Source organism: Leptodactylus fuscus, chromosome 5 (assembly GCF_031893055.1).
Source record: "Leptodactylus fuscus isolate aLepFus1 chromosome 5, aLepFus1.hap2, whole genome shotgun sequence".
NCBI classification, from domain to species: domain Eukaryota; kingdom Metazoa; phylum Chordata; class Amphibia; order Anura; family Leptodactylidae; genus Leptodactylus; species Leptodactylus fuscus.
This window is the reverse complement of record NC_134269.1, coordinates 12,149,488-12,168,564: the sequence shown is the minus strand read 5'-3', so window position 1 is coordinate 12,168,564 and position 19,077 is coordinate 12,149,488. Positions and strand designations below refer to the sequence as shown.

Here is a 19,077-nt window from a genome sequence, read left to right as displayed (position 1 = left end):
AATTGTTACATTTAAGGACACTTTGTGTTTGCTCTATGAACCCATGGCCTTTTTGAAGTGTGTTTGCATCTGACTGCTGGATGCGATAAATGTGTGTCTGGGATTCCTATTGCTCCCGATTTTGAATCCAGTCAGGGGTTTCCTGCAGCGTGTACTTGGAGGGATGTGAGGACTGAGTTGGGGTGCAATTTAGGCTCAATTTGCAGTCAGAGTGAGTGAGGGAGTAAGTTGACCCTTGAAAGCCGCACCCAATTCACGTGCTAGTATGGCTCGTACGTGACCATACCTGTCTCTGTCTGTCGGCCAAGCACCTTCGGCAAGAGGCTTTCCCAACGGTTTTGTGCCTTGTCTTCGAAGACTGGAAACAGTTAGCCCAACTCCAGATTTCCGTCAAGCCCCTTAAACTGTACGTTCCAAACCACACCAATTATTTTCAGACTGGGGTGTGCTGTGATGGCTGAGTGGTTAAGGCGTTGGACTCGAAATCCAATGGGGTCTCCCCGCACAGGTTCAAATCTTGTTCACAGCGGAGTCTTTTGTACTGATAAAGAGATCACACCTTCCAGAAAGCTGTAAAGTCAACTTTCTCTTTAAGAAAAATGCAAAACCTAACATTCAAATAAAAGAAGGAAAGCCCTTCAATCATCAACACTTTGGTCCTACAATATCCTATAATCCAACCCAAACAGAATGCAATCTTAAAAGAACGACACTCTATGCGTTGTAGAGGATTAGGCGCTTCCAACTTCCCTCTCGAAAACCTCAGCTCAGACTCGTCTCTGTCGGAAAGGCAACCGTTTGTTCATAGAGCCCCACCCCGCAGATCAGTCAATAAAACAAATTCTAAATCTAGATTAAAGCCCCAGCTCTAAACTAGAAATTCTAGAAGAGGTTTTAGAAAAGCTCAGAAGATGTGTTAGCTGTGATGGCCGAGTGGTTAAGGCGTTGGACTTGAAATCCAATGGGGTCTCCCCGCATAGGTTCAAATCCTGTTCACAGCGTAGTGTTTTGTGTGGATAAAGAGATTAAGCCTTTCAGAAAACTAGAAAGCCAACTTTAAGAGAAAAGCAAAACTAAAAAACGGTAACAGAAAAGGAAAGCCCTACATCTGCGAAAACTTTGGTCCTGCCCTGCCCCGGAATGCTCTTCAAACAGTACACTACCTTACAGGAACTAAACTCTATGTGTTGTAGAGGATTAGACCTTTCCAAATTCCCTCTCTGGAACCTCAGCTCAGACCCTTCTCTGTTCCTAAGGCCAGGGTCGGACTGGCCCGCTGGAGCACCGGGGGATCCCCCGGTGGGCCCCCGGGCCCGGACTATATTGCTAATCATTTTAGCATAGGCAGGGGCCCGATCGGGCCCCTGCCTATGCTAAAATGATTTCAATCGGGCCCCTGCCCATGTCAGAGGAGGATTAGGGGAGGCGCTTAGGGCGCCTCCCCTAATCCTAAGAACCAGCGCAAGGAGAGCTACTGATCTCCTTGCGCTTGTTCAGCCATCTACGTATCAGCGTAGGCGGCGTCATCACGCCGCCTACGCTGATACACAGACGTCTGACAGAAGAGGATGCGGCAGCAGCGGGAGCAGCAGAGCGCGGTCGGACTGTAAGTATAATAACTTTTTTTTTTTGTTTTATAATAGGCCGCTGCCTGCTGGAGTATCTACCAGCAGGCAGCGGCCTATTTACCAACCCAGACCTGCTCACTGCCGCCCCCGCTTCCCCTTGTACTTTAGGCCGCGGCGGGCGGTAGTGAATAGGCCCGGGCCAGGCTGCGATCCCACTGCCGCTAATATTATACTCAGGGGTCTTTTCAGACCCCTGAGTATAATAATCAGGGCCCCAGGGGAGGTGAGAGAACATAATAAACAGTGTTACTCACCTCTCCGGGATCCGGTGTTACTCCTAGCTGGCTTCGGGGCTATATGTTAATGCCCAGACGTCACGTGGTCTGGAATATTACCATATAGGCCCGAAGCCCGTTCTAGCAGTAACATATAGGCCCGAAGCCTGTTCTAGCAGTAACATATAGGCCCGAAGCCTGTGGTAGTAGCAATAGCCTGTTACTGCGAGCACAGGCTTTGGGCCTGTATGGTAACAGGCTGTTACTGCTACCACAGGCTTTGGGCCTATATGTTACTGCTAGCTCAGGCTTTGGGCCTATATGGTAATATCCCAGACCACGTGACGTCTGACACATTACCATATAGGCCCGAAGCCTGCTAGGAGTAACATCAGATCCCGGAGAGGTGAGTAACAGTGTTTATTATGTTCTCTCACCTCTCCTGGGGCTCCGATTATTATACTCAGGGTCTGAAAAGACCCCCGAGTATAATAATAGTTCATGGGTGTGCAACTGTGGGGCATAATAGAGCTTGAAAGGTCCACTGTGGCCCCTGTAACCTCTATTATGCCCTACAGTGGCCCCCCTGCAACCTCTATTATGCCCCACAGTCTATTGTGCCACTGTGGGTTGGATGTGTGGAGAAGTGAGGAGTCAAAGATGTCTGTGTTTCAAACTTTACAGAGTCAAGTCACAGCTGGAAGAAGTGGTCATGGCGGTCCAAAGGGAAGAGACGGGAAATGTGGGAAGACGTCTCCTGTGAGTATTACTGCACAAAATATTACTGCATTGTATTTATTGTAATGTTGTGATTTATTGTAATGGTACTGCTAGCACCCCCAATCCCCCCGCTGTCTGAGGTGGACAATCGAGAGATGCCCCCAAATCTTTCAATTACTACAACTCCCAGCAGCTCCAGATGCCCTGGAACTGTTGAGAGTTGTAGTCCACCCACCCCATAGATAATGTCCCACTCTATTGTTATGCTGGTGCCCTTTTCTAGAGCTCCAGCATAACAATATCCAAGTTTCAGAAACGCTGAGGACTTAGGGTATGTTCACACATCAGTATGCCATCCGTCTGTTTGATTCCAGTTTGACACTTCAAAACGGACTGATGCACATACTGATCTCTACTCTGGTTACAATTGCTACTTTTAATCCCCTTATCTGTCCTCTAGGGGTCGGAGAGCGTTTGCTATCAGCATAAAAAGGTGTCAGTATACAATCAGTATGTGCATCAGTCCGTTTTGAAGTGTCAAACTGAATTCAAACGGACGGATGGCATACTGATGTGTGAACATACCCTTATCTGCCTGACAATGGCTGACACCTGGCGGACTTCATTATGTTAATGAGGTCTGCCACTGTCTGTGTGTAACCGCCATTTTGATAGTCCACCTCTCCGTCATTCTGGTCCCATTGTGGACCTGTATGACGGAGAGCTTGCCGCTGTTGTGAACCTAGCATAAGACTATGGCTACACTATAACTTTTGTCATACAACCAAAGATGTCGCCCTGTGATTCTTTCACTCATGTTAGTGAATGGAGTCACATTGCAACCTGAGGGACCCAATGCGACCCCATTCACTAATGTGAAAGAGTCCCAAAGGGACACTGCGATCTTTGGTTGCATGAAGGAAGTAGTAGTGTAGCCATAGCTGTTTTGCACACTGTATTGTGCGTGAAAATGCACTTTAAACGTGTATAATGGCAAAAACTGGACGGGCGATATTACATATGGCAGTAGGGTGGGCCCCTGGAAATAATCCCACTGGTGGGCCCTAGGCACCCCAGTCCGACCCTGCCTAAGGCAAGCGGTTGATCACAGAGTCCTAGCCCACAGCTCAGTCAGAACTTTAGAGTCCTAAATCTAGATTAAAGCTCCAACTCTAAAAGTGGAAATTCCAGTAGACGCTTGAGAACGTACTTGCATGAGCTGTGATGGCCGAGTGGTTAAGGCGTTGGCCTTGAAATCCCATGGGGTCTCCCCGCACAGGTTCAAATCCTGTTCACAGCGGAGTCTTTTAAATACTTCAAGAGAAACCCGACCTTCTAGAAAACAAAATAACGTCGACTTGAAAAGTGAGAAAATGCTGACTAGTGAAAATCAAAAAAGTCATTAATCTCTGCCTCTCTGCTCTTACCCTAACCCATAATCCAATCAAGGAGAGATTGAAAATTGCAGCAACTCATGTAACGACTCTGGAAGTCAGCTGACAAAGCTGGATGTCGGCCATATTTCTCCTCCAAGCTTCCTGTAAACAAAGAACTCTAAGTATCACGTTTATTCTGGATTTCTCCTGTTATGTTTACAACTGTTTGCTTGTTTGTCCTCTTTTACTTGCCTTTACTTTTTACATATAGAGAACACTGAACCCTTTAGGTATGAAATTGTTAAGTTTAAGGACACTTTGTGTTTGCTCTATGAACTCATGACTTTTTTGAAGTGTGTTTGCATCTGACTGCTGGATGCGATAATGTGTGTCTGGGATTCCTATTGCTCCCGATTTTGAATCCAGTCAGGGGATTCCTGCAGCGTGTACTTGGAGGGATGTGAGGACTGAGTTGGGGTGCAATTTAGGCTCAATTTGCAGCCAGAGTGAGTGAGGGAATAAGTTGACCCTTGAAAGCCGCACCCAATTCACGTGCTAGTATGGCTCGTACGTGACCATAAGTCTCTGTCTGTCGGCCAAGCACCTTCGGCAAGAGGCTTTCCCCACGGTTTTGTGCCTTGTCTTCGAGGACCGGAAACAGTTAGCCCAACTCCAGATTTCCATCAAGCCCCTTAAACTGTACGTTCCAAACCACACCTATTATTTTCAGACTGGTGTAAGCTGTGATGGCCGAGTGGTTAAGGCGTTGGACTCGAAATCCAATGGGGTTTCCCTGCACAGGTTCAAATCCTGTTCACAGCGTAGTGTTTTGTGTGGATAAAGAGATCCAGCCTTCAAGAAAACTAGAAAGCCAACTTTAAGAAAAAGGCAAAACTAAAAAACAGTAACAGGAAAGGAAAGCCCTACATCTTCGAAAACTTTGGTCCTGCCCTGGAATGCAATTCAAACAGTACACTAACTTACAGGAACTAAACTCTATGTGTTGTAGAGGATTAGACCTTTCCAAATTCCCTCTCTGGAACCTCAGCTCAGACCCTTCTCTGTTCCTAAGGCAAGCGGTTGATCACAGAGTCCTAGCCCACAGCTCAGTCAGAACTTTAGAGTCCTAAATCTAGATTAAAGCTGCAGCTCTAAAAGTGGAAATTCCAGTAGACGCTTGAGAACGTACTTGCATGAGCTGTGATGGCCGAGTGGTTAAGGCATTGGACTCGAAATCCAATGGGGTCTCCCCGCACAGGTTCAAATCCTGTTCACAGCGGAGTCTTTTAAATGCTTCAAGAGATCCGACCTTCTAGAAAACAAAATAACGTCGACTTGAAAAGTGAGAAAATGCTGACTAGGGAAAATAAAAAAAGTCATTAATCTCTGCCTCTCTGCTCTTACCCTAACCCATAATCCAATCAAGGAGAGGTTGAAAATTGCAGCAACTCATGTAACAACTCTGGAAGTCAGCTGACAAAGCTGGATGTCGGCCATATTTCTCCTCCAAGCTTCCTGTAAACAAAGAACTCTAAGTATCACGTTTATTCTGGATTTCTCCTGTTATGTTTACAACTGTTTGCTTGTTTGTCCTCTTTTACTTGCCTTTACTTTTTATATATAGAGAACACTGAACCCTTTAGGTATGAAATTGTTAAATTTAAGGACACTTTGTGTTTGCTCTATGAACCCATGGCCTTTTTGAAGTGTGTTTGCATCTGACTGCTGGATGCGATAAATGTGTGTCTGGGATTCCTATTGCTCCCGATTTTGAATCCAGTCAGGGGTTTCCTGCAGCGTGTACTTGGAGGGATGTGAGGACTGAGTTGGGGTGCAATTTAGGCTCAATTTGCAGTCAGAGTGAGTGAGGGAGTAAGTTGACCCTTGAAAGCCGCACCCAATTCACGTGCTAGTATGGCTCGTACGTGACCATACCTGTCTCTGTCTGTCGGCCAAGCACCTTCGGCAAGAGGCTTTCCCAACGGTTTTGTGCCTTGTCTTCGAAGACCGGAAACAGTTAGCCCAACTCCAGATTTCCGTCAAGCCCCTTAAACTGTACGTTCCAAACCACACCAATTATTTTCAGACTGGGGTGTGCTGTGATGGCCGAGTGGTTAAGGCGTTGGACTCGAAATCCAATGGGGTCTCCCCGCACAGGTTCAAATCCTGTTCACAGCGGAGTCTTTTGTACTGATAAACAGATCACACCTTCCAGAAAGCTGTAAAGTCAACTTTCTCTTTAAGAAAAATGCAAAACCTAACATTCAAATAAAAGAAGGAAAGCCCTTCAATCATCAACACTTTGGTCCTACAATATCCTATAATCCAACCCAAACAGAATGCAATCTTAAAAGAACGACACTCTATGCGTTGTAGAGGATTAGGCGCTTCCAACTTCCCTCTCGAAAACCTCAGCTCAGACTCGTCTCTGTCGGAAAGGCAACCGTTTGTTCAAAGAGCCCCACCCCGCAGATCAGTCAATAAAACAAATTCTAAATCTAGATTAAAGCCCCAGCTCTAAACTAGAAATTCTAGAAGAGGTTTTAGAAAAGCTCAGAAGATGTGTTAGCTGTGATGGCCGAGTGGTTAAGGCGTTGGACTTGAAATCCAATGGGGTCTCCCCGCACAGGTTCAAATCCTGTTCACAGCGTAGTGTTTTGTGTGGATAAAGAGATCAAGCCTTCCAGAAAACTAGAAAGTCAACTTTAAGAAAAAGGCAAAACTAATAAACGGTAACAGAAAAGGAAAGCCCTACATCTGCGAAAACTTTGGTCCTGCACTGCCCCGGAATGCAATTCAAACAGTACACTACCTTACAGGAACTAAACTCTATGTGTTGTAGAGGATTAGACCTTTCCAAATTCCCTCTCTGGAACCTCAGCTCAGACCCTTCTGTGTTCCTAAGGCAAGCGGTTGATCACAGAGTCCTAGCCCACAGCTCAGTCAGAACTTTAGAGTCCTAAATCTAGATTAAAGCTCCAGCTCTAAAAGTGGAAATTCCAGTAGATGCTTGAGAATGTACTTGCATGAGCTGTGATGGCCGAGTGGTTAAGGCGTTGGACTTGAAATCCAATGGGGTCTCCCCGCACAGGTTCAAATCCTGTTCACAGCGGAGGCTTTTAAATGCTTCAAGAGATCCGACCTTCTAGAAAACAAAATAACGTCGACTTGAAAAGTGAGAAAATGCTGACTAGGGAAAATCAAAAAAGTCATTCATCTCTGCCTCTCTGCTCTTACCCTAACCCATAATCCAATCAAGGAGAGGTTGAAAATTGCAGCAACTCATGTAACAACTCTGGAAGTCAGCTGACAAAGCTGGATGTCGGCCATATTTCTCCTCCAAGCTTCCTGTAAACAAAGAACTCTAAGTATCACGTTTATTCTGGATTTCTCCTGTTATGTTTACAACTGTTTGCTTGTTTGTCCTTTTTTACTTGCCTTTACTTTTTATATATAGAGAACACTGAACCCTTTAGGTATGAAATTGTTAAATTTAAGGACACTTTGTGTTTGCTCTATGAACCCATGGCCTTTTTGAAGTGTGTTTGCATCTGACTGCTGGATGCGATAAATGTGTGTCTGGGATTCCTATTGCTCCCGATTTTGAATCCAGTCAGGGGTTTCCTGCAGCGTGTACTTGGAGGGATGTGAGGACTGAGTTGGGGTGCAATTTAGGCTCAATTTGCAGTCAGAGTGAGTGAGGGAGTAAGTTGACCCTTGAAAGCCGCACCCAATTCACGTGCTAGTATGGCTCGTACGTGACCATACCTGTCTCTGTCTGACGGCCAAGCACCTTCGGCAAGAGGCTTTCCCAACGGTTTTGTGCCTTGTCTTCGAAGACCGGAAACAGTTAGCCCAACTCCAGATTTCCGTCAAGCCCCTTAAACTGTACGTTCCAAACCACACCAATTATTTTCAGACTGGGGTGTGCTGTGATGGCCGAGTGGTTAAGGCATTGGACTCGAAATCCAATGGGGTCACCCCGCACAGGTTCAAATCCTGTTCACAGCGGAGTCTTTTGTACTGATAAAGAGATCACACCTTCCAGAAAGCTGTAAAGTCAACTTTCTCTTTAAGAAAAATGCAAAACCTAACATTCAAATAAAAGAAGGAAAGCCCTTCAATCATCAACACTTTGGTCCTACAATATCCTATAATCCAACCCAAACAGAATGCAATCTTAAAAGAACGACACTCTATGCGTTGTAGAGGATTAGGCGCTTCCAACTTCCCTCTCGAAAACCTCAGCTCAGACTCGTCTCTGTCGGAAAGGCAACCGTTTGTTCAAAGAGCCCCACCCCGCAGATCAGTCATTAAAACAAATTCTAAATCTAGATTAAAGCCCCAGCTCTAAACTAGAAATTCTATAAGACTTTTTAGAAAAGCTCAGAAGATGTGTTAGCTGTGATGGCCGAGTGGTTAAGGCGTTGGACTTGAAATCCAATGGGGTCTCCCCGCACAGGTTCAAATCCTGTTCACAGCGTAGTGTTTTGTGTGGATAAAGAGATCAAGCCTTCCAGAAAACTAGAAAGTCAACTTTAAGAAAAAGGCAAAACTAATAAACGGTAACAGAAAAGGAAAGCCCTACATCTGCGAAAACTTTGGTCCTGCACTGCCCCGGAATGCAATTCAAACAGTACACTACCTTACAGGAACTAAACTCTATGTGTTGTAGAGGATTAGACCTTTCCAAATTCCCTCTCTGGAACCTCAGCTCAGACCCTTCTGTGTTCCTAAGGCAAGCGGTTGATCACAGAGTCCTAACCCACAGCTCAGTCAGAAATTTAGAGTCCTAAATCTAGATTAAAGCTCCAGCTCTAAAAGTGGAAATTCCAGTAGACGCTTGAGAATGTACTTGCATGAGCTGTGATGGCCGAGTGGTTAAGGCGTTGGACTTGAAATCCAATGGGGTCTCCCCGCACAGGTTCAAATCCTGTTCACAGCGAAGTCTTTTAAATGCTTCAAGAGATCCGACCTTCTAGAAAACACAATAACGTCGACTTGAAAAGTGAGAAAATGCTGACTAGGGAAAATCAAAAAAGTCATTCATCTCTGCCTCTCTGCTCTTACCCTAACCCATAATCCAATCAAGGAGAGGTTGAAAATTGCAGCAACTCATGTAACAACTCTGGAAGTCAGCTGACAAAGCTGGATGTCGGCCATATTTCTCCTCCAAGCTTCCTGTAAACAAAGAACTCTAAGTATCACGTTTATTCTGGATTTCTCCTGTTATGTTTACAACTGTTTGCTTGTTTGTCCTCTTTTACTTGCCTTTACTTTTTATATATAGAGAACACTGAACCCTTTAGGTATGAAATTGTTAAATTTAAGGACACTTTGTGTTTGCTCTATGAACCCATGGCCTTTTTGAAGTGTGTTTGCATCTGACTGCTGGATGCGATAATGTGTGTCTGGGATTCCTATTGCTCCCGATTTTGAATCCAGTCAGGGGTTTCCTGCAGCGTGTACTTGGAGGGATGTGAGGACTGAGTTGGGGTGCAATTTAGGCTCAATTTGCAGTCAGAGTGAGTGAGGGAGTAAGTTGACCCTTGAAAGCCGCATCCAATTCACGTGCTAGTATGGCTCGTACGTGACCATACCTGTCTCTGTCTGACGGCCAAGCACCTTCGGCAAGAGGCTTTCCCAACGGTTTTGTGCCTTGTCTTCGAAGACCGGAAACAGTTAGCCCAACTCCAGATTTCCGTCAAGCCCCTTAAACTGTACGTTCCAAACCACACCAATTATTTTCAGACTGGGGTGTGCTGTGATGGCCGAGTGGTTAAGGCGTTGGACTCGAAATCCAATGGGGTCTCCCCGCACAGGTTCAAATCCTGTTCACAGCGGAGTCTTTTGTACTGATAAAGAGATCACACCTTCCAGAAAGCTGTAAAGTCAACTTTCTCTTTAAGAAAAATGCAAAACCTAACATTCAAATAAAAGAAGGAAAGCCCTTCAATCATCAACACTTTGGTCCTACAATATCCTATAATCCAACCCAAACAGAATGCAATCTTAAAAGAACGACACTCTATGCGTTGTAGAGGATTAGGCGCTTCCAACTTCCCTCTCGAAAACCTCAGCTCAGACTCGTCTCTGTCGGAAAGGCAACCGTTTGTTCAAAGAGCCCCACCCCGCAGATCAGTCAATAAAACAAATTCTAAATCTAGATTAAAGCCCCAGCTCTAAACTAGAAATTCTAGAAGAGGTTTTAGAAAAGCTCAGAAGATGTGTTAGCTGTGATGGCCGAGTGGTTAAGGCGTTGGACTTGAAATCCAATGGGGTCTCCCCGCACAGGTTCAAATCCTGTTCACAGCGTAGTGTTTTGTGTGGATAAAGAGATCAAGCATTCCAGAAAACTAGAAAGCCAACTTTAAGAAAAAGGCAAAACTAAAAAACGGTAACAGAAAAGGAAAGCCCTACATCTGCGAAAACTTTGGTCCTGCACTGCCCCGGAATGCAATTCAAACAGTACACTACCTTACAGGAACTAAACTCTATGTGTTGTAGAGGATTAGACCTTTCCAAATTCCCTCTCTGGAACCTCAGCTCAGACCCTTCTGTGTTCCTAAGGCAAGCGGTTGATCACAGAGTCCTAGCCCACAGCTCAGTCAGAACTTTAGAGTCTTAAATCTAGATTAAAGCTCCAGCTCTAAAAGTGGAAATTCCAGTAGACGCTTGAGAATGTACTTGCATGAGCTGTGATGGCCGAGTGGTTAAGGCGTTGGACTCGAAATCCAATGGGGTCTTCCCGCACAGGTTCAAATCCTGTTCACAGCGGAGTCTTTTGTACTGATAAAGAGATCACACCTTCCAGAAAGCTGTAAAGTCAACTTTCTCTTTAAGAAAAATGCAAAACCTAACATTCAAATAAAAGAAGGAAAGTCCTTCAATCAACAACACTTTGGTCCTACAATATCCTATAATCCAACCCAAACAGAATGCAATCTTAAAAGAACGACAATCTATGCGTTGTAGAGGATTAGGCGCTTCCAACTTCCCTCTCGAAAACCTCAGCTCAGACTCGTTTCTGTCGGAAAGGCAACCGTTTGTTCAAAGAGCCCCACCCCGCAGATCAGTTAATAAAACAAATTCTAAATCTAGATTAAAGCCCCAGCTCTAAACTAGAAATTCTAGAAGAGGTTTTAGAAAAGTTCAGAAGATGTGTTAGCTGTGATGACCGAGGGGTTAAAGCGTTGGACTTGAAATCCGATGGGGTCTCCCCGCACAGGTTCAAATCCTGTTCACAGCGTAGTGTTTTGTGTGGATAAAGAGATCAAGCCTTCCAGGAAACTAGAAAGCCAACTTTAAGAAAAAGGCAAAACTAAAAAACGGTAAAAGGAAAGCCCTATATCTGCAAAAACTTTGGTCCTGCCCTGCCTCCGAATGCAATTCAAACAGTACACTACCTTACAGGAACTAAACTCTATGTGTTGTAGAGGATTAGACCTTTCCAAATTCCCTCTCTGGAACCTCAGCTCAGACCCTTCTCTGTTCCTAAGGCAAGCGGTTGATCACAGAGTCCTAGCCCACAGCTCAGTCAGAACTTTAGAGTCCTAAATCTAGATTAAAGCTCCAGCTCTAAAAGTGGAAATTCCAGTAGACGCTTGAGAACGTACTTGCATGAGCTGTGATGGCCGAGTGGTTAAGGCGTTGGACTTGAAATCCAATGGGGTCTCCCCGCACAGGTTCAAATCCTGTTCACAGCGGAGTCTTTTAAATGCTTCAAGAGATCCGACCTTCTAGAAAACAAAATAAGGTCTACTTGAAAAGTGAGAAAATGCTGACTAGGGAAAATCAAAAAAGTCATTCATCTCTGCCTCTCTGCTCTTACCCTAACCCATAATCCAATCAAGGAGAGGTTGAAAATTGCAGCAACTCATGTAACAACTCTGGAAGTCAGCTGACAAAGCTGGATGTCGGCCATATTTCTCCTCCAAGCTTCCTGTAAACAAAGAACTCTAAGTATCACGTTTATTCTGGATTTCTCCTGTTATGTTTACAACTGTTTGCTTGTTTGTCCTCTTTTACTTGCCTTTACTTTTTATATATAGAGAACACTGAACCCTTTAGGTATGAAATTGTTAAATTTAAGGACACTTTGTGTTTGCTGTATGAACCCATGGCCTTTTTGAAGTGTGTTTGCATCTGACTGCTGGATGCGATAAATGTGTGTCGGGGATTCCTATTGCTCCCGATTTTGAATCCAGTCAGGGGTTTCCTGCAGCGTGTACTTGGAGGGATGTGAGGACTGAGTTGGGGTGCAATTTAGGCTCAATTTGCAGTCAGAGTGAGTGAGGGAGTAAGTTGACCCTTGAAAGCCGCACCCAATTCACGTGCTAGATGGCTCGTACGTGACCATACCTGTCTCTGTCTGACGGCCAAGCACCTTCGGCAAGAGGCTTTCCCAACGGTTTTGTGCCTTGTCTTCGAAGACCGGAAACAGTTAGCCCAACTCCAGATTTCCGTCAAGCCCCTTAAACTGTACGTTCCAAACCACACCAATTATTTTCAGACTGGGGTGTGCTGTGATGGCCGAGTGGTTAAGGCGTTGGACTCGAAATCCAATGGGGTCTTCCCGCACAGGTTCAAATCCTGTTCACAGTGGAGTCTTTTGTACTGATAAACAGATCACACCTTCCAGAAAGCTGTAAAGTCAACTTTCTCTTTAAGAAAAATGCAAAACCTAACATTCAAATAAAAGAAGGAAAGCACTTCAATCATCAACACTTTGGTCCTACAATATCCTATAATCCAACCCAAACAGAATGCAATCTTAAAAGAACGACACTCTATGCGTTGTAAAGGATTAGGCGCTTCCAACTTCCCTCTCGAAAACCTCAGCTCAGACTCGTCTCTGTCGGAAAGGCAACCGTTTGTTCAAAGAGCCCCACCCCGCAGATCAGTCAATAAAAAAAATTCTAAATCTAGATTAAAGCCCCAGCTCTAAACTAGAAATTCTAGAAGAGGTTTTAGAAAAGCTCAGAAGATGTGTTAGCTGTGATGGCCGAGTGGTTAAGGCGTTGGATTTGAAATCCAATGGGGTCTCCCCGCACAGGTTCAAATCTTGTTCACAGCGTAGTGTTTTGTGTGGATAAAGAGATCAAGCCTTCCAGAAAACTAGAAAGCCAACTTTAAGAAAAAGGCAAAACTAAAAAAATGGTAACAGAAAAGGAAAGCCCTACATCTGCGAAAACTTTGGTCCTGCACTGCCCCGGAATGCAATTCAAACAGTACACTACCTTACAGGAACTAAACTCTATGTGTTGTACAGGATTAGACCTTTCCAAATTCCCTCTCTGGAACCTCTGCTCAGACCCTTCTGTGTTCCTAAGGCAAGCGGTTGATCACAGAGTCCTAGCCCACAGCTCAGTCAGAACTTTAGAGTCCTAAATCTAGATTAAAGCTCCAGCTCTAAAAGTGGAAATTCCAGTAGACGCTTGAGAACGTACTTGCATGAGCTGTGATGGCCGAGTGGTTAAGGCGTTGGACTTGAAATCCAATGGGGTCTCCCCGCACAGGTTCAAATCCTGTTCACAGCGGAGTCTTTTAAATGCTTCAAGAGATCCGACCTTCTAGAAAACAAAATAACGTCGACTTGAAAAGTGAGAAAATGCTGACTAGGGAAAATCAAAAAAAGTCATTCATCTCTGCCTCTCTGCTCTTACCCTAACCCATAATCCAATCAAGGAGAGATTGAAAATTGCAGCAACTCATGTAACAACTCTGGAAGTCAGCTGACAAAGCTGGATGTCGGTCATATTTCTCCTCCAAGCTTCCTGTAAACAAAGAACTCTAAGTATCACGTTTATTCTGGATTTCTCCTGTTATGTTTACAACTGTTTGCTTGTTTGTCCTCTTTTACTTGCCTTTACTTTTTATATATAGAGAACACTGAACCCTTTAGGTATGAAATTGTTACATTTAAGGACACTTTCTGTTTGCTCTATGAACCCATGGCCTTTTTGAAGTGTGTTTGCATCTGACTGCTGGATGCGATAATGTGTGTCTGGGATTCCTATTGCTCCCGATTTTGAATCCAGTCAGGGGTTTCCTGCAGCGTGTACTTGGAGGGATGTGAGGACTGAGTTGGGGTGCAATTTAGGCTCAATTTGCAGTCAGAGTGAGTGAGGGAGTAAGTTGACCCTTGAAAGCCGCACCCAATTCACGTGCTAGTATGGCTCGTACGTGACCATACCTGTCTCTGTCTGTTGGCCAAGCACCTTCGGCAAGAGGCTTTCCCAACGGTTTTGTGCCTTGTCTTCGAAGACCGGAAACAGTTAGCCCAACTCCAGATTTCCGTCAAGCCCCTTAAACTGTACGTTCCAAACCACACCAATTATTTTCAGACTGTGGTGTGCTGTGATGGCCGAGTGGTTAAGGCGTTGGACTCGAAATCCAATGGGGTCTCCCCGCACAGGTTCAAATCCTGTTCACAGCGGAGTCTTTTATACTGATAAAGAGATCACACCTTCCAGAAAGCTGTAAAGTCAACTTTCTCTTTAAGAAAAATGCAAAACCTAACATTCAAATAAAAGAAGGAAATCCCTTCAATCATCAACACTTTGGTCCTACAATATCCTATAATCCAACCCAAACAGAATGCAATCTTAAAAGAACGACACTCTATGCGTTGTAAAGGATTAGGCGCTTCCAACTTCCCTCTCGAAAACCTCAGCTCAGACTCGTCTCTGTCTGAAAGAGAACCGTTTGTTCAAAGAGCCCCACCACGCAGATCAGTCAATAAAACAAATTCTAAATCTAGATTAAAGCCCCAGCTCTAAACTAGAAATTCTAGAAGAGGTTTTAGAAAAGCTCAGAAGATGTGTTAGCTGTGATGGCCGAGTGGTTAAGGCGTTGGACTTGAAATCCAATGGGGTCTCCCCGCACAGGTTCAAATCCTGTTCACAGCATAGTGTTTTGTGTGGATAAAGAGATCAAGCCTTCCAGGAAACTAGAAAGCCAACTTTAAGAAAAAGGCAAAACTAAAAAACGGTAACAGAAAAGGAAAGCCCTACATCTGCCAAAACTTTGGTCCTGCCCTGCCCCGCAATGCAATTCAAACAGTACACTACCTTACAGGAACTAAACTCTATGTGTTGTAGAGGATTAGACCTTTCCAATTCCCTCTCTGGAACCTCAGCTCAGACCCTTCTGTGTTCCTAAGGCAAGCGGTTGATCACAGAGTCCTAGCCCACAGCTCAGTCAGAACTTTAGAGTCCTAAATCTAGATTAAAGCTCCAGCTTTAAAAGTGGAAATTCCAGTAGACGCTTGAGAACGTACTTGCATGAGCTGTGATGGCCGAGTGGTTAAGGCGTTGGACTTGAAATCCAATGGGGTCTCCCCGCACAGGTTCAAATCCTGTTCACAGCGGAGTCTTTTAAATGCTTCAAGAGATCCGACCTTCTAGAAAACAAAATAACCTCGACTTGAAAAGTGAGAAAATGCTGACTAGGGAAAATCAAAAAAGTCATTCATCTCTGCCTCTCTGCTCTTACCCTAACCCATAATCCAATCAAGGAGAGGTTGAAAATTGCAGCAACTCATGTAACAACTCTGGAAGTCAGCTGACAAAGATGGATGTCGGCCATATTTCTCCTCCAAGCTTCCTGTAAACAAAGAACTCTAAGTATCACGTTTATTCTGGATTTCTCCTGTTATGTTTACAACTGTTTGCTTGTTTGTCCTCTTTTACTTGCCTTTACTTTTTATATATAGAGAACACTGAACCCTTTAGGTATGAAATTGTTAAATTTAAGGACACTTTGTGTTTGCTCTATGAACCCATGGCCTTTTTGAAGTGTGTTTGCATCTGACTGCTGGATGCGATAAATGTGTGTCGGGGATTCCTATTGCTCCCGATTTTGAATCCAGTCAGGGGTTTCCTGCAGCGTGTACTTGGAGGGATGTGAGGACTGAGTTGGGGTGCAATTTAGGCTCAATTTGCAGTCAGAGTTAGTGAGGGAGTAAGTTGACCCTTGAAAGCCGCACCCAATTCACGTGCTAGTATGGCTCGTACGTGACCATACCTGTCTCTGTCTGTCGGCCAAGCACCTTCGGCAAGAGGCTTTCCCAACGGTTTTGTGCCTTGTCTTCGAAGACCGGAAACAGTTAGCCCAACTCCAGATTTCCATCAAGCCCCTTAAACTGTACATTTCAAACCACACCAATTATTTTCAGACTGGGGTGTGCTGTGATGGCCGAGTGGTTAAGGCGTTGGACTCGAAATCCAATGGGGTCTCCCCGCACAGGTTCAAATCCTGTTCACAGCGGAGACTTTTGTACTGATAAACAGATCACACCTTCCAGAAAGCTGTAAAGTCAACTTTCTCTTTAAGAAAAATGCAAAACCTAACATTCAAATAAAAGAAGGAAAGCCCTTCAATCAACAACACTTTGGTCCTACAATATCCAATAATCCAACCCAAACAGAATGCAATCTTAAAAGAACGACAATCTATGCGTTGTAGAGGATTAGGCGCTTCCAACTTCCCTCTCGAAAACCTCAGCTCAGACTCATCTCTGTCGGAAAGGCAACCGTTTGTTCAAAGAGCCCCACCCCGCAGATCAGTCAATAAAACAAATTCTAAATCTAGATTAAAGCCCCAGCTCTAAACTAGAAATTCTAGAAGAGGTTTTAGAAAAGCTCAGAAGATGTGTTATCTGTGATGGCCGAGTGGTTAAGGCGTTGGACTTGAAATCCAATGGGGTCTCCCCGCACAGGTTCAAATCCTGTTCACAGCATAGTGTTTTGTGTGGATAAAGAGATCAAGCCTTCCAGGAAACTAGAAAGCTAACTTTAAGAAAAAGGCAAAACTAAAAAACGGTAACAGAAAAGGAAAGCCCTACATCTGCGAAAGCTTTGGTCCTGCACTGCCCCGAAATGCAATTCAAACAGTACACTACCTTACAGGAACTAAACTCTATGTGTTGTAGAGGATTAGACCTTTCCAATTCCCTCTCTGGAACCTCAGCTCAGACCCTTCTCTGTTCCTAAGGCAAGCGGTTGATCACAGAGTCCTAGCCCACAGCTCAGTCAGAACTTTAGAGTCCTAAATCTAGATTAAAGCTCCAGCTTTAAAAGTGGAAATTCCAGTAGACGCTTGAGAACGTACTTGCATGAGCTGTGATGGCCGAGTGGTTAAGGCGTTGGACTTGAAATCCAATGGGGTCTCCCCGCACAGGTTCAAATCCTGTTCACAGCGGAGTCTTTTAAATGCTTCAAGAGATCCGACCTTCTAGAAAACAAAATAACGTCGACTTGAAAAGTGAGAAAATGCTGACTAGGGAAAATCAAAAAAGTCATTCATCTCTGCCTCTCTGCTCTTACCCTAACCCATAATCCAATCAAGGAGAGGTTGAAAATTGCAGCAACTCATGTAACAACTCTGGAAGTCAGCTGACAAAGCTGGATGTCGGCCATATTTCTCCTCCAAGCTTCCTGTAAACAAAGAACTCTAAGTATCACGTTTATTCTGGATTTCTCCTGTTATGTTTACAACTGTTTGCTTGTTTGTCCTCTTTTACTTGCCTTTACTTTTTATATATAGAGAACACTGAACCCTTTAGGTATGAAATTGTTAAATTTAAGGACACTTTGTGTTTGCTCTATGAACCCATGGCCTTTTTGAAGTGTGTTTGCATCTGACTGCTGGATGCGATAAATGTGTGTCGGGGATTCCTATTGCTCCCGATTTTGAATCCAGTCAGGGGTTTCCTGCAGCGTGTACTTGGAGGGATGTGAGGACTGAGTTGGGGTGCAATTTAGGCTCAATTTGCAGTCAGAGTTAGTGAGGGAGTAAGTTGACCCTTGAAAGCCGCACCCAATTCACGTGCTAGTATGGCTCGTACGTGACCATACCTGTCTCTGTCTGTCGGCCAAGCACCTTCGGCAAGAGGCTTTCCCAACGGTTTTGTGCCTTGTCTTCGAAGACCGGAAACAGTTAGCCCAACTCCAGATTTCCATCAAGCCCCTTAAACTGTACATTTCAAACCATACCAATTATTTTCAGGCTGGGGTGTGCTGTGATGGCCGAGAGGTTAAGGCGTTGGACTCGAAATCCAATGGGGTCTCCCCGCACATGTTCAAATCCTGTTCACAGCGGAGACTTTTGTACTGATAAACAGATCACACCTTCCAGAAAGCTGTAAAGTCAACTTTCTCTTTAAGAAAAATGCAAAACCTAACATTCAAATAAATGAAGGAAAGTCCTTCAATCAACAACACTTTGGTCCTACAATATCCTATAATCCAACCCAAACAGAATGCAATCTTAAAAGAACGACAATCTATGCGTTGTAGAGGATTAGGCGCTTCCAACTTCCCTCTCGAAAACCTCAGCTCAGACTCATCTCTGTCGGAAAGGCAACCGTTTGTTCAAAGAGCCCCACCCCGCAGATCAGTCAATAAAACAAATTCTAAATCTAGATTAAAGCCCCAGCTCTAAACTAGAAATTCTAGAAGAGGTTTTAGAAAAGCTCAGAAGATGTGTTAGCTGTGATGGCCGAGTGGTTAAGGCGTTGGACTTGAAATCCAATGGGGTCTCCCCGCACAGGTTCAAATCCTGTTCACAGCGTAGTGTTTTGTGTGGATAAAGAGATCAAGCCTTCCAGAAAACTAGAAAGCCAACTTTAAGAAAAATGCAAAACTAAAAAACGGTAACAGAAAAGGAAAGCCCTACATCTGCGAAAACTTTGGTCCTGCCCTGCCCCGGAATGCAATTCAAACAGTACACTACCTTACAGGAACTAAACTCTATGTGTTGTAGAGGATTAGACCTTTCCAAATTCCCTCTCTGGAACCTCAGCTCAGACCCTTCTCTGTTCCTAAGGCAAGCGGTTGATCACAGAGTCCTAACCCACAGCTCAGTCAGAACTTTAGAGTCCTAAATCTAGATTAAAGCTCCAGCTCTAAAAGTGGAAATTCCAGTAGACGCTTGAAAACGTACTTGCATGAGCTGTGATGGCCGAGTGGTTAAGGCGTTGGACTTGAAATCCAATGGGGTCTCCCCGCACAGGTTCAAATCCTTTTCACAGCGTAGTGTTTTGTGTGGATAAAGAGATCAAGCCTTCCAGAAAACTAGAAAGCCAACTTTAAGAAAAAGGCAAAACTAAAAAAATGGTAACAGAAATGAAAGCCC

The 19,077-nt window shown here is 44.4% G+C and overlaps 28 non-coding genes across 28 annotated transcripts; all 28 read left to right on the top strand.

The window, feature by feature from the left end:
- Nucleotides 1-447: 447 nt before the first annotated feature.
- Nucleotides 448-529, top strand: TRNAS-CGA (transfer RNA serine (anticodon CGA)). The gene has a single exon. It is a non-coding gene; the product is annotated as a tRNA-Ser (tRNA).
- A 390-nt stretch (nt 530-919) lies between these two features.
- Nucleotides 920-1,001, top strand: TRNAS-UGA (transfer RNA serine (anticodon UGA)). Its single transcript has one exon. It is a non-coding gene; the product is annotated as a tRNA-Ser (tRNA).
- A 2,780-nt stretch (nt 1,002-3,781) lies between these two features.
- On the top strand, nt 3,782-3,863 carry TRNAS-UGA (transfer RNA serine (anticodon UGA)). Its single transcript has one exon. It is a non-coding gene; the product is annotated as a tRNA-Ser (tRNA).
- An 816-nt stretch (nt 3,864-4,679) lies between these two features.
- On the top strand, nt 4,680-4,761 carry TRNAS-CGA (transfer RNA serine (anticodon CGA)). The gene has a single exon. It is a non-coding gene; the product is annotated as a tRNA-Ser (tRNA).
- Nucleotides 4,762-5,136: 375 nt separating this feature from the next.
- TRNAS-CGA (transfer RNA serine (anticodon CGA)) lies at nt 5,137-5,218 on the top strand. Its single transcript has one exon. It is a non-coding gene; the product is annotated as a tRNA-Ser (tRNA).
- Nucleotides 5,219-6,035: 817 nt separating this feature from the next.
- Nucleotides 6,036-6,117, top strand: TRNAS-CGA (transfer RNA serine (anticodon CGA)). Its single transcript has one exon. It is a non-coding gene; the product is annotated as a tRNA-Ser (tRNA).
- Nucleotides 6,118-6,507: 390 nt separating this feature from the next.
- Nucleotides 6,508-6,589, top strand: TRNAS-UGA (transfer RNA serine (anticodon UGA)). Its single transcript has one exon. It is a non-coding gene; the product is annotated as a tRNA-Ser (tRNA).
- Nucleotides 6,590-6,969: 380 nt separating this feature from the next.
- Nucleotides 6,970-7,051, top strand: TRNAS-UGA (transfer RNA serine (anticodon UGA)). The gene has a single exon. It is a non-coding gene; the product is annotated as a tRNA-Ser (tRNA).
- Nucleotides 7,052-7,868: 817 nt separating this feature from the next.
- Nucleotides 7,869-7,950, top strand: TRNAS-CGA (transfer RNA serine (anticodon CGA)). Its single transcript has one exon. It is a non-coding gene; the product is annotated as a tRNA-Ser (tRNA).
- A 390-nt stretch (nt 7,951-8,340) lies between these two features.
- On the top strand, nt 8,341-8,422 carry TRNAS-UGA (transfer RNA serine (anticodon UGA)). Its single transcript has one exon. It is a non-coding gene; the product is annotated as a tRNA-Ser (tRNA).
- Nucleotides 8,423-8,802: 380 nt separating this feature from the next.
- TRNAS-UGA (transfer RNA serine (anticodon UGA)) lies at nt 8,803-8,884 on the top strand. The gene has a single exon. It is a non-coding gene; the product is annotated as a tRNA-Ser (tRNA).
- An 816-nt stretch (nt 8,885-9,700) lies between these two features.
- Nucleotides 9,701-9,782, top strand: TRNAS-CGA (transfer RNA serine (anticodon CGA)). Its single transcript has one exon. It is a non-coding gene; the product is annotated as a tRNA-Ser (tRNA).
- A 390-nt stretch (nt 9,783-10,172) lies between these two features.
- Nucleotides 10,173-10,254, top strand: TRNAS-UGA (transfer RNA serine (anticodon UGA)). Its single transcript has one exon. It is a non-coding gene; the product is annotated as a tRNA-Ser (tRNA).
- Nucleotides 10,255-10,634: 380 nt separating this feature from the next.
- TRNAS-CGA (transfer RNA serine (anticodon CGA)) lies at nt 10,635-10,716 on the top strand. Its single transcript has one exon. It is a non-coding gene; the product is annotated as a tRNA-Ser (tRNA).
- Nucleotides 10,717-11,106: 390 nt separating this feature from the next.
- TRNAS-UGA (transfer RNA serine (anticodon UGA)) lies at nt 11,107-11,188 on the top strand. The gene has a single exon. It is a non-coding gene; the product is annotated as a tRNA-Ser (tRNA).
- Nucleotides 11,189-11,563: 375 nt separating this feature from the next.
- Nucleotides 11,564-11,645, top strand: TRNAS-UGA (transfer RNA serine (anticodon UGA)). Its single transcript has one exon. It is a non-coding gene; the product is annotated as a tRNA-Ser (tRNA).
- An 816-nt stretch (nt 11,646-12,461) lies between these two features.
- TRNAS-CGA (transfer RNA serine (anticodon CGA)) lies at nt 12,462-12,543 on the top strand. The gene has a single exon. It is a non-coding gene; the product is annotated as a tRNA-Ser (tRNA).
- A 390-nt stretch (nt 12,544-12,933) lies between these two features.
- On the top strand, nt 12,934-13,015 carry TRNAS-UGA (transfer RNA serine (anticodon UGA)). Its single transcript has one exon. It is a non-coding gene; the product is annotated as a tRNA-Ser (tRNA).
- A 381-nt stretch (nt 13,016-13,396) lies between these two features.
- On the top strand, nt 13,397-13,478 carry TRNAS-UGA (transfer RNA serine (anticodon UGA)). Its single transcript has one exon. It is a non-coding gene; the product is annotated as a tRNA-Ser (tRNA).
- Nucleotides 13,479-14,295: 817 nt separating this feature from the next.
- On the top strand, nt 14,296-14,377 carry TRNAS-CGA (transfer RNA serine (anticodon CGA)). Its single transcript has one exon. It is a non-coding gene; the product is annotated as a tRNA-Ser (tRNA).
- Nucleotides 14,378-14,767: 390 nt separating this feature from the next.
- Nucleotides 14,768-14,849, top strand: TRNAS-UGA (transfer RNA serine (anticodon UGA)). Its single transcript has one exon. It is a non-coding gene; the product is annotated as a tRNA-Ser (tRNA).
- Nucleotides 14,850-15,228: 379 nt separating this feature from the next.
- Nucleotides 15,229-15,310, top strand: TRNAS-UGA (transfer RNA serine (anticodon UGA)). The gene has a single exon. It is a non-coding gene; the product is annotated as a tRNA-Ser (tRNA).
- An 817-nt stretch (nt 15,311-16,127) lies between these two features.
- On the top strand, nt 16,128-16,209 carry TRNAS-CGA (transfer RNA serine (anticodon CGA)). The gene has a single exon. It is a non-coding gene; the product is annotated as a tRNA-Ser (tRNA).
- Nucleotides 16,210-16,599: 390 nt separating this feature from the next.
- On the top strand, nt 16,600-16,681 carry TRNAS-UGA (transfer RNA serine (anticodon UGA)). The gene has a single exon. It is a non-coding gene; the product is annotated as a tRNA-Ser (tRNA).
- A 379-nt stretch (nt 16,682-17,060) lies between these two features.
- Nucleotides 17,061-17,142, top strand: TRNAS-UGA (transfer RNA serine (anticodon UGA)). The gene has a single exon. It is a non-coding gene; the product is annotated as a tRNA-Ser (tRNA).
- An 817-nt stretch (nt 17,143-17,959) lies between these two features.
- On the top strand, nt 17,960-18,041 carry TRNAS-CGA (transfer RNA serine (anticodon CGA)). The gene has a single exon. It is a non-coding gene; the product is annotated as a tRNA-Ser (tRNA).
- A 390-nt stretch (nt 18,042-18,431) lies between these two features.
- TRNAS-UGA (transfer RNA serine (anticodon UGA)) lies at nt 18,432-18,513 on the top strand. The gene has a single exon. It is a non-coding gene; the product is annotated as a tRNA-Ser (tRNA).
- A 380-nt stretch (nt 18,514-18,893) lies between these two features.
- TRNAS-UGA (transfer RNA serine (anticodon UGA)) lies at nt 18,894-18,975 on the top strand. Its single transcript has one exon. It is a non-coding gene; the product is annotated as a tRNA-Ser (tRNA).
- Nucleotides 18,976-19,077: the final 102 nt, after the last annotated feature.